The sequence below is a fragment of the Trachemys scripta genome, chromosome 3, assembly GCF_013100865.1.
Source record: "Trachemys scripta elegans isolate TJP31775 chromosome 3, CAS_Tse_1.0, whole genome shotgun sequence".
Taxonomy (NCBI): Eukaryota; Metazoa; Chordata; order Testudines; family Emydidae; genus Trachemys; species Trachemys scripta.
This window is the reverse complement of record NC_048300.1, coordinates 190,298,852-190,309,258: the sequence shown is the minus strand read 5'-3', so window position 1 is coordinate 190,309,258 and position 10,407 is coordinate 190,298,852.

Here is a 10,407-nt window from a genome sequence, read left to right as displayed (position 1 = left end):
TGGTGTGAGTTTGTTTTTTTGGAGGGAGGGTATCAGTTAGGAAAGAAAAGTGAAGTGAGAGACGGGACATAGGCCAGGGAGAAGAGTGAAGTGCGGGTGAAAAGATTTTGAGGGAGTGGAAGAATTGGAGCAAAACTGTAGAAAGTTCTGTGAATGTCTAGAGGGTCCCTCCTTTGCCAGCTTCTGCTCCTGCCAGCTGGTGTTTGGCTGTCTCCTCCCTGCTGTTTTTCCTCAAGGCCACATGGGAGGGGGGACAAGCAATGGTGAGGCACCACCTGGGCCCCGTCTGCCACCAGAGTATGCGAGCTCACCTGCACAGCTCTGGGTTCATAGAATCATAGAAGACTAGGGTTGGAAGAGACCTCAGGAGGTCATCTAGTCCAACCCCCTGCTCAAAGCAGGACCAATCCCCAACTAAATCATTCCAGCCAGGGCTTTGTCAAGCCGGGCCTTAAAAACCTCTAAGGATGGAGATTCTGTGGGGATGGTGACGCAGCTGAGCTCCATTTTATCCACGCCTGCAAGTGCAGCAGTCCTTGCTTTGGCTGCTACTCTCTGGCAGGTTCCTGCTTTGCTGTTTCCTCCCAAGGTCACATGGAAGGGGGAGGACAGGCACAGTCTGGGTCCTATTTCCCCCTATTGGCACTACAATAAGAGTTGTTGGGTCATCACTTGGGATTGGACCCTGAGACCTCCAGAGATAAGGGTCTGAACTTTAAGCTGTAGTAGCGGTAGTAGATTTTTTGTCCTGTGTGTATCAGGCACAGTGGGGATGTGGAATCCGCAGTGTGCTGGGGTTACACCAGCCAGCAAAGTGAAATCATTGGGTGTTTTACATGAGGAAGAATGACAGGCTTTAGCCCTATGTCATTAAATCTGCCTCAGTTCCTATACCATGTACCATGAAATACTTCCCCTTTGTGTGAACTTTCCTAATGCCAAGCTGTAAACTAATATCAGGGTTGCAGATTCATCTTCTGAGAGACAGTTGGCTGGTTATCAAGAAGCCTTTCTGAGATAGGAGCGGTTCCAAACAAGCAAGAGGTCACAGCCTGAACTGGAGAAAGGGTTGTTCAAATAAGCTTTAGTCATCTATTTTGTTTGTTTGTTTTCAATAAAGCCACACACAAGGCAATTTGCAATGCAGAGCACAGTCAGTGATCCGAGTCATCAACTCAGGAGGGAAACAGATACATCTGGGGCGAAGGAAACAACACATACCACTGCTAACTAGCAGTCTGAGATAAAACAGGTTTTGATTAGGATTTGGGGTCATGAGGTTTGATGCACCCTGAAGAACCATCCTCTTCTCCTGACTCTTGCTGATCTTTCTGGGAATACAGAGAGCCATTAATTTGCCCTTGTGTTTTTGTTGGCTTACCTGTTAATCCAACCTATCAGCATAAAAGCAGATAACTTGAATTTGGGCAGTTATTTTCTGTTAAAAAAATGTTGTGGCAGGACAGAGCTGCCTTCTACCACAGAAAAACTCATGGGGCACAAGTCTCATGGGGAGGAATCATCATGAGTTTCCTCTGCATTATTCCTTTGGGGATCGAAGTAAAGTCACTTCTTCTTGAGCAAAACTCCCTCTGACTTCATGGATGGCAATGGGACGTTTGTCTGAGTCAGAAGTGCAGGATTTGGTACATACATTTTCAATTGGCATTTCTTATTCTCTCAGCAATTTTATACACTGGTGTAACTCCACCGGTTTCAGTCGTCTTATTCCTTCCAGTGCCCAGAGTCTTTGATCTCATTTTAAAATGTGCTGACTGGCAGAAACACAAGGAATCCTGAATAGTAACATGTCTCCTAATCTGTTCTCTTTTTCCTCCCCCCATCCCCCGACCACCACCACCTCTCATCATTTTTCTATGTTAATGTTTATTGTTCAGCTTTTATTTTGCGCATTGTGTGATGAACTGAAAAAAGCTGGCTAACTGATAGGCCTCAAAATGTAACTTATAAATGGGGAATCATCGAGCAGGTATGTTCTTGGGATCAGTTCTTGGCTCTATGCTATTTAACATATCAATGAGCTGGAAGAAACCATAAAATCATCAAAGATAAAGTTTGCAGATGACACACAAATTGGAAGAGTGGTAAATAATGAAGGGGACAGGTGACTGAACCAGAGAGATCTGAATCACTTGGTAAACTGGGCACAAGCAAACAATCTGCATTTTAATACTGCTAAATGTAAAGGTCTACATTTTGGGCTGCATAAGTAGGGGCACTGCCAGCAGATCGAGGGACGTGATAATTCTCCTCTATTCAGCATTGGTGAGGCCTCATCTGGAGTACTGTGTCCACTTTTGGGCCCCACACTACAAGAAGGATATGGAAAAATTGGAAAGAGTCCAGCGGAGGGCAACAAAAATGATTAGGGGGCTGGAGCACATGAGTTATGAGGAGAGGCTGAGGGAACTGGGGTTGTTTAGTCTGCAGAAGAGAAGAATGAGGGGGGATTTGATAGCTGCTTTCAACTACCTGAAGGAGGGTTCCAAAGAGGATGGATCTAGACTGTTCTCCGTGGTACCGATGACAGAACAAGGAGTAATGGTCTCAAGTTGCGGAGGTTTAGGTTGGATATTAGGAAAAACTTTTTCACTAGCAGGGTGGTGAAGCACAGGAATGGGTTACCTAGGGAGGTGGTGGAAACTCCTTCTTTAGAGGTTTTTAAGGTCAGGCTTGACGAAGCCCTGGCTGGGATGATTTAGTTGGGGATTGCTTGAGCTGGGGGTTGGATTAGTTGACCTCCTGAGGTCCCTTCCAACCCTTATATTCTATGTTTCTATGATCTAGGAACAAAGAATGTAGGCCTTACCTTCATAATGGGGGACTCTACCCTGAAAAGCAGTGACTGAAAAAGATTTGGGGGTGGTGATGGATAATCAGCTGACCATGAGTTCCCTGTGCGATGCTGTGGCCAAAATGGTGCAATTCTTGGATGCATAAACAGGGGAAATCTCAGGTAGGAGCAGAGAAGTTAATTTACCTCTATATGTTGCACTGTTGCAGTCACTGCTGGAAAACAGTTCTGGTATCCACAATTCAAAAAGGATGTTGAAAAATTGGAGAGATTTCAGAGAAGAGCTGCAAGAATGATTAAAGGGTTAAAAAACTTGCTTTATAGTGACAGCCTCAAGGAGCTCAATCTATTTAGCGTAACAAAGAGAAGGTTAAAGGGTGACTTGATCACAGTCTGTAAGTAGCTACAGGCAGAACAAATATTTGATAATGGGGACTTCAATCTAGCAGAGAATGTATAGCAAGATCCAAAGGCTGGAAGTTGAAACTAGATGGATTCAGACTGGAAATAAGGCGTAGATTTTTAACGGTAATTAATCTTTTGGAACAATTTACCAAGGGTTGTGGTGGATTCTCCATCACTGGCAACTTTTAGAAAAACATCCAATCTTGATTTAAAAGATTTTCTCTAAGAATTATTTTGGGGGGAGTTTCCATGGCCTGTGTTATAAGGAGGTCAGAGCAGATGATCTCAATGGTTCTGTCTCACTTTGGCATCTACAGATATTTGCCATGTTAGGTGACTGCACCATAATCTCATGGGGAGGCTGATGGAGTTCATTATCATAATTCATTTTTGCTTTGTCATTCTGCTGAGTAAATGTATTGAAAAGTGACAATATAATGGAAAGAAAAAGACACTACTCCCACATGGACTAGCTGCATCAGTCAGTTTTGGTTAATTACATGACAGCTAATTTATCCTCTTTATAATCAGAAATGCCCTTTTAAATAAAATAGTAAACAAACAAAACACTGTTAGCTCTGAATTTGGACACGGTAAATGATAACATTAGTTTTACATTATGGGCCAGATGCTTAAATCTGTGGCACTTCAAATACTTCAATGGGGCCATACTGATTTATACCCACTGGAGATCTGGCCAAATATATCTAGCTAAGGCCTTGGTAGAGCTTTTTAGAAACTATTTAATGTTACTGAACATTTACTCTCGAGGCATCTGGAAGATGTCTGAAGTGGATGTGGGTGGGATAGACCATATCTGAAAGGATGTGGGATGGAAACTTTGTATCTTTCACAGACTGGTGCAACCTGTTCAGAAAACAGATTATTAATTGAAATACATTAACGTTGAAAATAGCGTATGTCTATGTACGCACGTACCCATACACAAGGAAACATTCCAAGATGTTTTTTTCTCTGTTCTACAAATGTCAGCTCAGCGTAGGAAAATTCTAAATGGCCGTGTTGCAGGTTTTAAGCATGTTTTGAAAGCAGTGAGGTTAAAGTTGAATAGAAAAGTTGTCAGGTTATGGTTAGGTTGACAATCCTCTCCCCATTTCTGTATCGTTTCCTGGAGATCTGATATAAACTAAAAGGTTCCATGCCAGTCTTTTGCTGAGGTGGGAGTCAAGCTATGGGGATCACTCTCTGTTTTCTATAACCTTCAAGGATTGTAACAAAAATATTCTGTGCAGTGGAGATATTATTAATGAATATTTAAATAGAATGTGCCAATTCTGGCATCATTTAAAGAAATTTCAGAACGCTAAAAACAGATCCTGAGACAAATCGCCAGCATGAACTTTAAAACTTCTATGTAAGTGTTCTTGTGTGTCAAGCACCCTCAGAAACACTAACAGCTTGTGATTAATCACTGGTTGCATGTCGGAGCAATTGACCCCTTTGTCCAAGTACCTCCAGTCTCAGTTTGGGCTGGAAGAGGTCCTGTGTTTTAGCTATTATATTGGATTACTGTCGTGCACAGAATCTGTGCCTGACCCGTTACAAGGAAGTAATAAATTCATGTCGTCAGTTCAAAAGAACTAAGCCACTACTGGATATTCCATGATTTAATATCTACTTCCTGGTAACTAAGAAAAGTGTTCTAAATATATTTTGTAGCTAGGTCTGACTTCTGTTTTGTCTGCACCCAGCTACAAACAAACAATTCTCTGCACGCCAAACACTAAGTCAGATGAATAAAATACAGTACCTGAATTCACTATGTTAACCATCTACACTTTCTGTAGGAAATTTAAAAAAAAGTGAGGCAGTTCCATGTACACTTTGGACACAGGTCAAACTTTCTCAGTCTTGATAGCCATCCTGGGTTAACAGTGAAGTCTGTATAAAATAAATAATTGTACTTTATTCCAATCACATGCACCGCATGGATGTGGCCTAGAGCCCATAATGCCCAATGACCTGAGACTACAAATTTGGAAGATTAAGGGGATAGCACAGATGCAATAAACTTAGATGTCTGTAAGGCATTTGATTTGGCACCACGCATGATTAAAAAACTAGAACTATAAAAAAAATCAACATGGCACATACTAAGTGGATTAAAAACTGACAGATAGGTTTCAGAATGTAATTATAAATGGGGAATCATCAAGCAGTTGTGTTTCAAGTGGGGTTGGTTCTTGGCCCTACACTATTTAACATCTTTATCAGTGGTGTAGAAAAAACATAAAATCATTCCTGATAAATGTCGCAGAAGACATACAAAATGACAGAGTGGTAAATAATGAAGAAGACACGTCACAGATACAGAGTGATCTGAATTTTTTGATAGGCTGGACCCAAGCAACCAATATGCATTTTAATGTGGCTAAATGTAAATGTGTATACTGCTAGCAATAAGAACTGTAGGCTATACTTACAAGATAGGGGACACTAGCCTGGGAAGCAGTGACTTTGAAAAGAACTTGAGGTTCTGGGCGGATCCTGGTGGATTATCAGTTGATCATGAGCACTAAGTGCAATATTGTGACCAAAAGGGCTAATATCATCCTAGAATGAATAAACAGGGGAATCTCGAGTAGGAGTAAAGTCAATTCATGAAGGACGTTGATACATTGGAAGGGAAGAGCCACAAGAATGATTAAAGGATTGAAAAACATGTTTTATAGTGCTAGACTCAAGGAGCTTGATCTGTTCATTTTAACAAAGAGAAGGTTAAGGAGTGACTTGATCACACTCTGTAAGTAGGTACACGGGGAACAGAAATTTGATAATAGAGGACTCTTCAATCTAGCAGATAAAAGTATAACAAAGTCCATTGGCTGGATGTTGAAATTGGACAAATTCAGAGTAGAAATTAGGCACATGTTTTTAACAGAGTAATTAACCACTGGAACAATTTACCAAGCTTTATGGTGGATTGTCCATCACTGAAAACCTTAAAGATAATTCCGGTTTGAACTAAAGCATAATTCAGGGAGGTCCTATGGCCTGTGATACAGAAGGTCAGTTTAGATGATCACAGTGGTCCCTCCTGACTATATAATCCATGAATGCCAACATCAGTCTCTCTATATATAATATCCTGCTTGCAGTGCACACTTGTAGGGTTTATCAGTATTTTAATGTGTTAGCATTTAGCTGCCATGCTTTCAGTTTTACTATCTAGCTTTTGTTCCATTAAACATTTTGATTCCAAGTGAGTGATAGCAATGTAAACCATTATAACAACACTCTCTTAGGAAGGCATCTTCTGGGATCCACTCCTTGGACCCAAGCCTCATGGGCACAGCATGAAGAAACCATTTTAGGAAGTAGTTTCTAGGGATGGATTATTCTCCAAAGGTAATATCAGCCTCGAGGAGCCATATGAAGCCAGACAAGCTGAAAGCAGCATGTCTTTGTGATGGAAATATCCCCCTAAACACCCACCTTGAATCCTCATGCATGCATTTAGAATTAGGATTATTTAGCTCAACTAGGACTTCAGCGTTCTTAGCACACTCTGTAAAACACCCGGGAAAGGAGTTTAGAGAGATGCTAAAGACTTTCACATGGGAGGTGCAATGAAGTGGCTGCGATAAAAACATGCTCTATCACTGCAAAGTGAAAAGAAGTAATACTGCTATAACCATTACTCCAGCCTTTTAGCCATTTGCTATAGTTAATGGAGCAAATATGCACCTGTGAAGGAAGGTAGTGGTGCAGAGTGGTATTGATTAAGAGAGGCTTGGCAGTGGGGTCCCCAAAAGTACCTGTGAAAAGAGAACAGGAGTACTTGTGGCACCTTAGAGACTAACAAATTTATAAGATGATGTCTGTCTGTATCTGTACGAGTTTTTTTCATGAAGTTGATGGATTTCCACTCCATACGGCTAAATGCAGTGCCTTGCATAATGACAGGTTTCAGAGTAGCAGCCGTGTTAGTCTGTATCCTCAAAAAGAACAGGAGTACTTGTGGCACCTTAGAGACTAACGTTAGTCTCTAAAGTGCCACAAGTACTCCTGTTCTTTTTGAGGATACATACTAACACGGCTGCTACTCTGAAACTTGTGAAAAGAAGGAGGAATAAACCAGGATAAGGCTGCCTCTGTGGCCAAGGGATGAATCTTAAGTGACAGCCAAGCGACAAATGCAAACTAGCTTCCTAGGTAGCTTGAGGCCTAGAGAAATGAAGTGAATTGCCCAGTGCCATGCTGCTAATTAGCGGCAGACCTGAAGCTAGAAGTCAGATGTTCCTGGGCTGAGTTCACTAAGTCACATTGCTTCTCGCAAGTATTTTCCTTTGCCTCTAATCCTCCAAGATCAACAGCTCTCCATCCCCAAACTTAATTATGTAGTAAAAGGGACAATCTTGCATTGGGAGGGAGGTGGGCTGGAAGACCGGATAGGTTTTTTCCACCCTTAATTTCTATGATTCATTGTGTGTCATATTTCACAATACTTAAAAGCACTCCTCCATCCACAGCTTTTTGCAGACCCGGCTGCTGCTTCTTGGCCGTGATTTTCACTGCCTGTTTCAGAACGGGACTTGCCGAGGACGCTTTCCACTGACGACGACATCAGGAGTTTCCTTGTCACACCCAGCTGAAGAGTTCAGATAAGACTCAGCACGGAGGCGTGGTGGGGAGCTAGCTGGTATAGTAACAAAGGAAACATAAGCCTGTAATTTTGCATGAGCACTCATGGCAAAGTGCAGCTAGACTTTAGACCTGATTCTCATTTACACGCAACCCACTTTACGCTGCTCTGGCAATGTGAAGGGGCCTTAATGTGGGAGTCAGTTGTATTTGCATCCACTTTCAGGCCCCTTTCTATGACTAGAATGTTGCAAAGTGGCCCTTATGTAAATGAGAATCGGAGGCGTTATCTCTGGTGAACAGCTTGCTGGATCTCTCCTAGCGGCTTTGTGACACTCTTCTGCCTATGCTTTTGTTCTGTCTGCACAGTTCTAACCCAGCAAGAGCAAAATACAGAGCAGTGACCTCTTTTAATGTTTGACAAAGCTCTAGGTATCCAACAAACAGTAACAGAGGAGGAGGCTTGAAACGTCAGGAGCTTCTTTTCCTTAATGTGAATAAACATTTTCTGGAACTGCAGCGTCAGGATGTCATATCCATTATCAATATTTCTCAGGAATAAAACAGACCGTTCCTGCTGTCATTGAAGTCAATGGCAACTTCCGCTGACTTCAGTGGAAGCAAGATAATACTACCCAGCTGTTATATAAAAATGTTCAGCAGTAGATTCCAAAGAACTTTACAAAGGAGGTCAGTTTGATTGTTGGGAAACTGAGGCACGGGCAGGTGACATAATGTGCTCAAGGTCACCCAGCAGGCCAGTACCAGAGCCAGGAATAGGCTCCAGATCTCCCCACACCCCCAGTGCTTTATCCACTAGGTCATATTGCCTCATGTTGATATGCTGCAATGCTAAATTTGGGTCTCAAAGGCATGAAGTGTCCTATGACAAGGCACTGCTGACAGCTACAGGTCCCAGCTTCCGGAGGATGGAAACAACCTGAAGTGATTTAAGTCCTTCCTCTCAAACCCAGTCCAGAGACTAATTAAGGTCAGCTGTTCTTCCAGAGCCCTCACCTGTGGAGTCCCACCAGGGTCAGTTCTGTCCCTGTTCTTATTCAGCATCTAAAGGAAGCCTATTTGACACCCAGCTCCGTACTCCCTCCCTGAGGCTAGCACCTGGGCAAAGAGCAGCTGACTAAAAATGAGCCAGGCAAGCTGGAAGTGATGCTGGTACGAAGTGAGAAGCAGATGGAAGAACCCTCCTGCCATAGCATCTAAGGGGGCTAAAGGGCACTGTAGGCCAACAAACGCAGACATAACAAGCACCAGTGGCTGGAAGTTAAAGCCAGACAAATTCAAATTAGAAATAAGGCACAATTTTTTCACAGTGAAGGTGACAATATTGGAACAAGCTCCCAAGGGAAGTGGTGGATTCTCCTACTCACAATGTCTTCAAATCAAAACTGGATATCTTTCTGGGAGAGATGCTTTAGCCAACTCCACGTTACTTGGCTCAGTGCAGAATAACTGGATGAAATTACATGGTCTGTATTATGTAAGAAGTCAGACTAGATTATCTAATGGTTCCTTTGAGACTTAAATCTCCGACTCTCCTTCAGATTGTTGGGGGAAATGCTAATCAAGAAATTACTTCTACAGACTCAGAATGGAAAGAGATATTATTTCTGTTTTTTAAATAGGAAACACTTAGATACTTCCATGATAGTGGCTCTATATTACTTAGATTAAATAGCGGTGTGTTTTCAGGGAGCCGTGGTTTGTGTTTATCCATCAAACAATAGCATTTCTCTCCATTTGTGTTGAGGATTTTGACATTGGTGATATCTTCCCTGTTAAAAATATAACGAAATATACTGGTGGGTGATTTGGTACTCATAATTCTGAGGAAACAGGACTCATATCCAGTTTCTCGTCCACTGTAACCCCTAGGTCCTTTTCTGCAGAACTGCTGCCTAGCCATTTGGTCCCTAGTCTGTAACAGAGCATGGGATTCTTCCGTCCTAAGTGCAGGACTCTGCACTTGTCCTTGTTGAACCTCATCAGGTTTCTTTTGGCCCAATCCTCTAATTTGTCTAGGTCCCTCTGTATCCTATCCCTACCATTCCTATGGCTTAAATTAATTTTTGATTGTCCCCAGCTTACCGAGCAATCTAGATCACTTTGACCAGGGCTCATTATTTACTACAATCATTTTTGCAAACTTGATCAACAGCACTTCATAAAGTGGTCAGCTTGTAAGCTTTATTTCCTCTAAGCTTTAAAGAGTTTGCAGAGAAGCAATGGATAGTAATGGAAATAACTTTCTACATAATATTCCACATGAGATTCGTTAAATAACACTCTGCAGAGCAATAAGAGCTTTTCTATTTTCTTGCTGATTCTGCTGCTTTGGTCTTGATTCTGTAAAAGGCGTAATGGCATCCTCAGTTTTAGGCACACAGGCCTAGGTTAAAGCTTAGCACATGGTTATGTGTTTTGCTGGATCAATGCCTTTGTGTCTGAGGAGCTCAACTTGAACAGCTGCTGCACTGTGCAGAGTAAGAGGAATCATTATTTGGTTAAGAAATATTCTGCTCTCGGTCAGCCAAATGCTGAGGGCTCATTCAGTGCCATGTGAT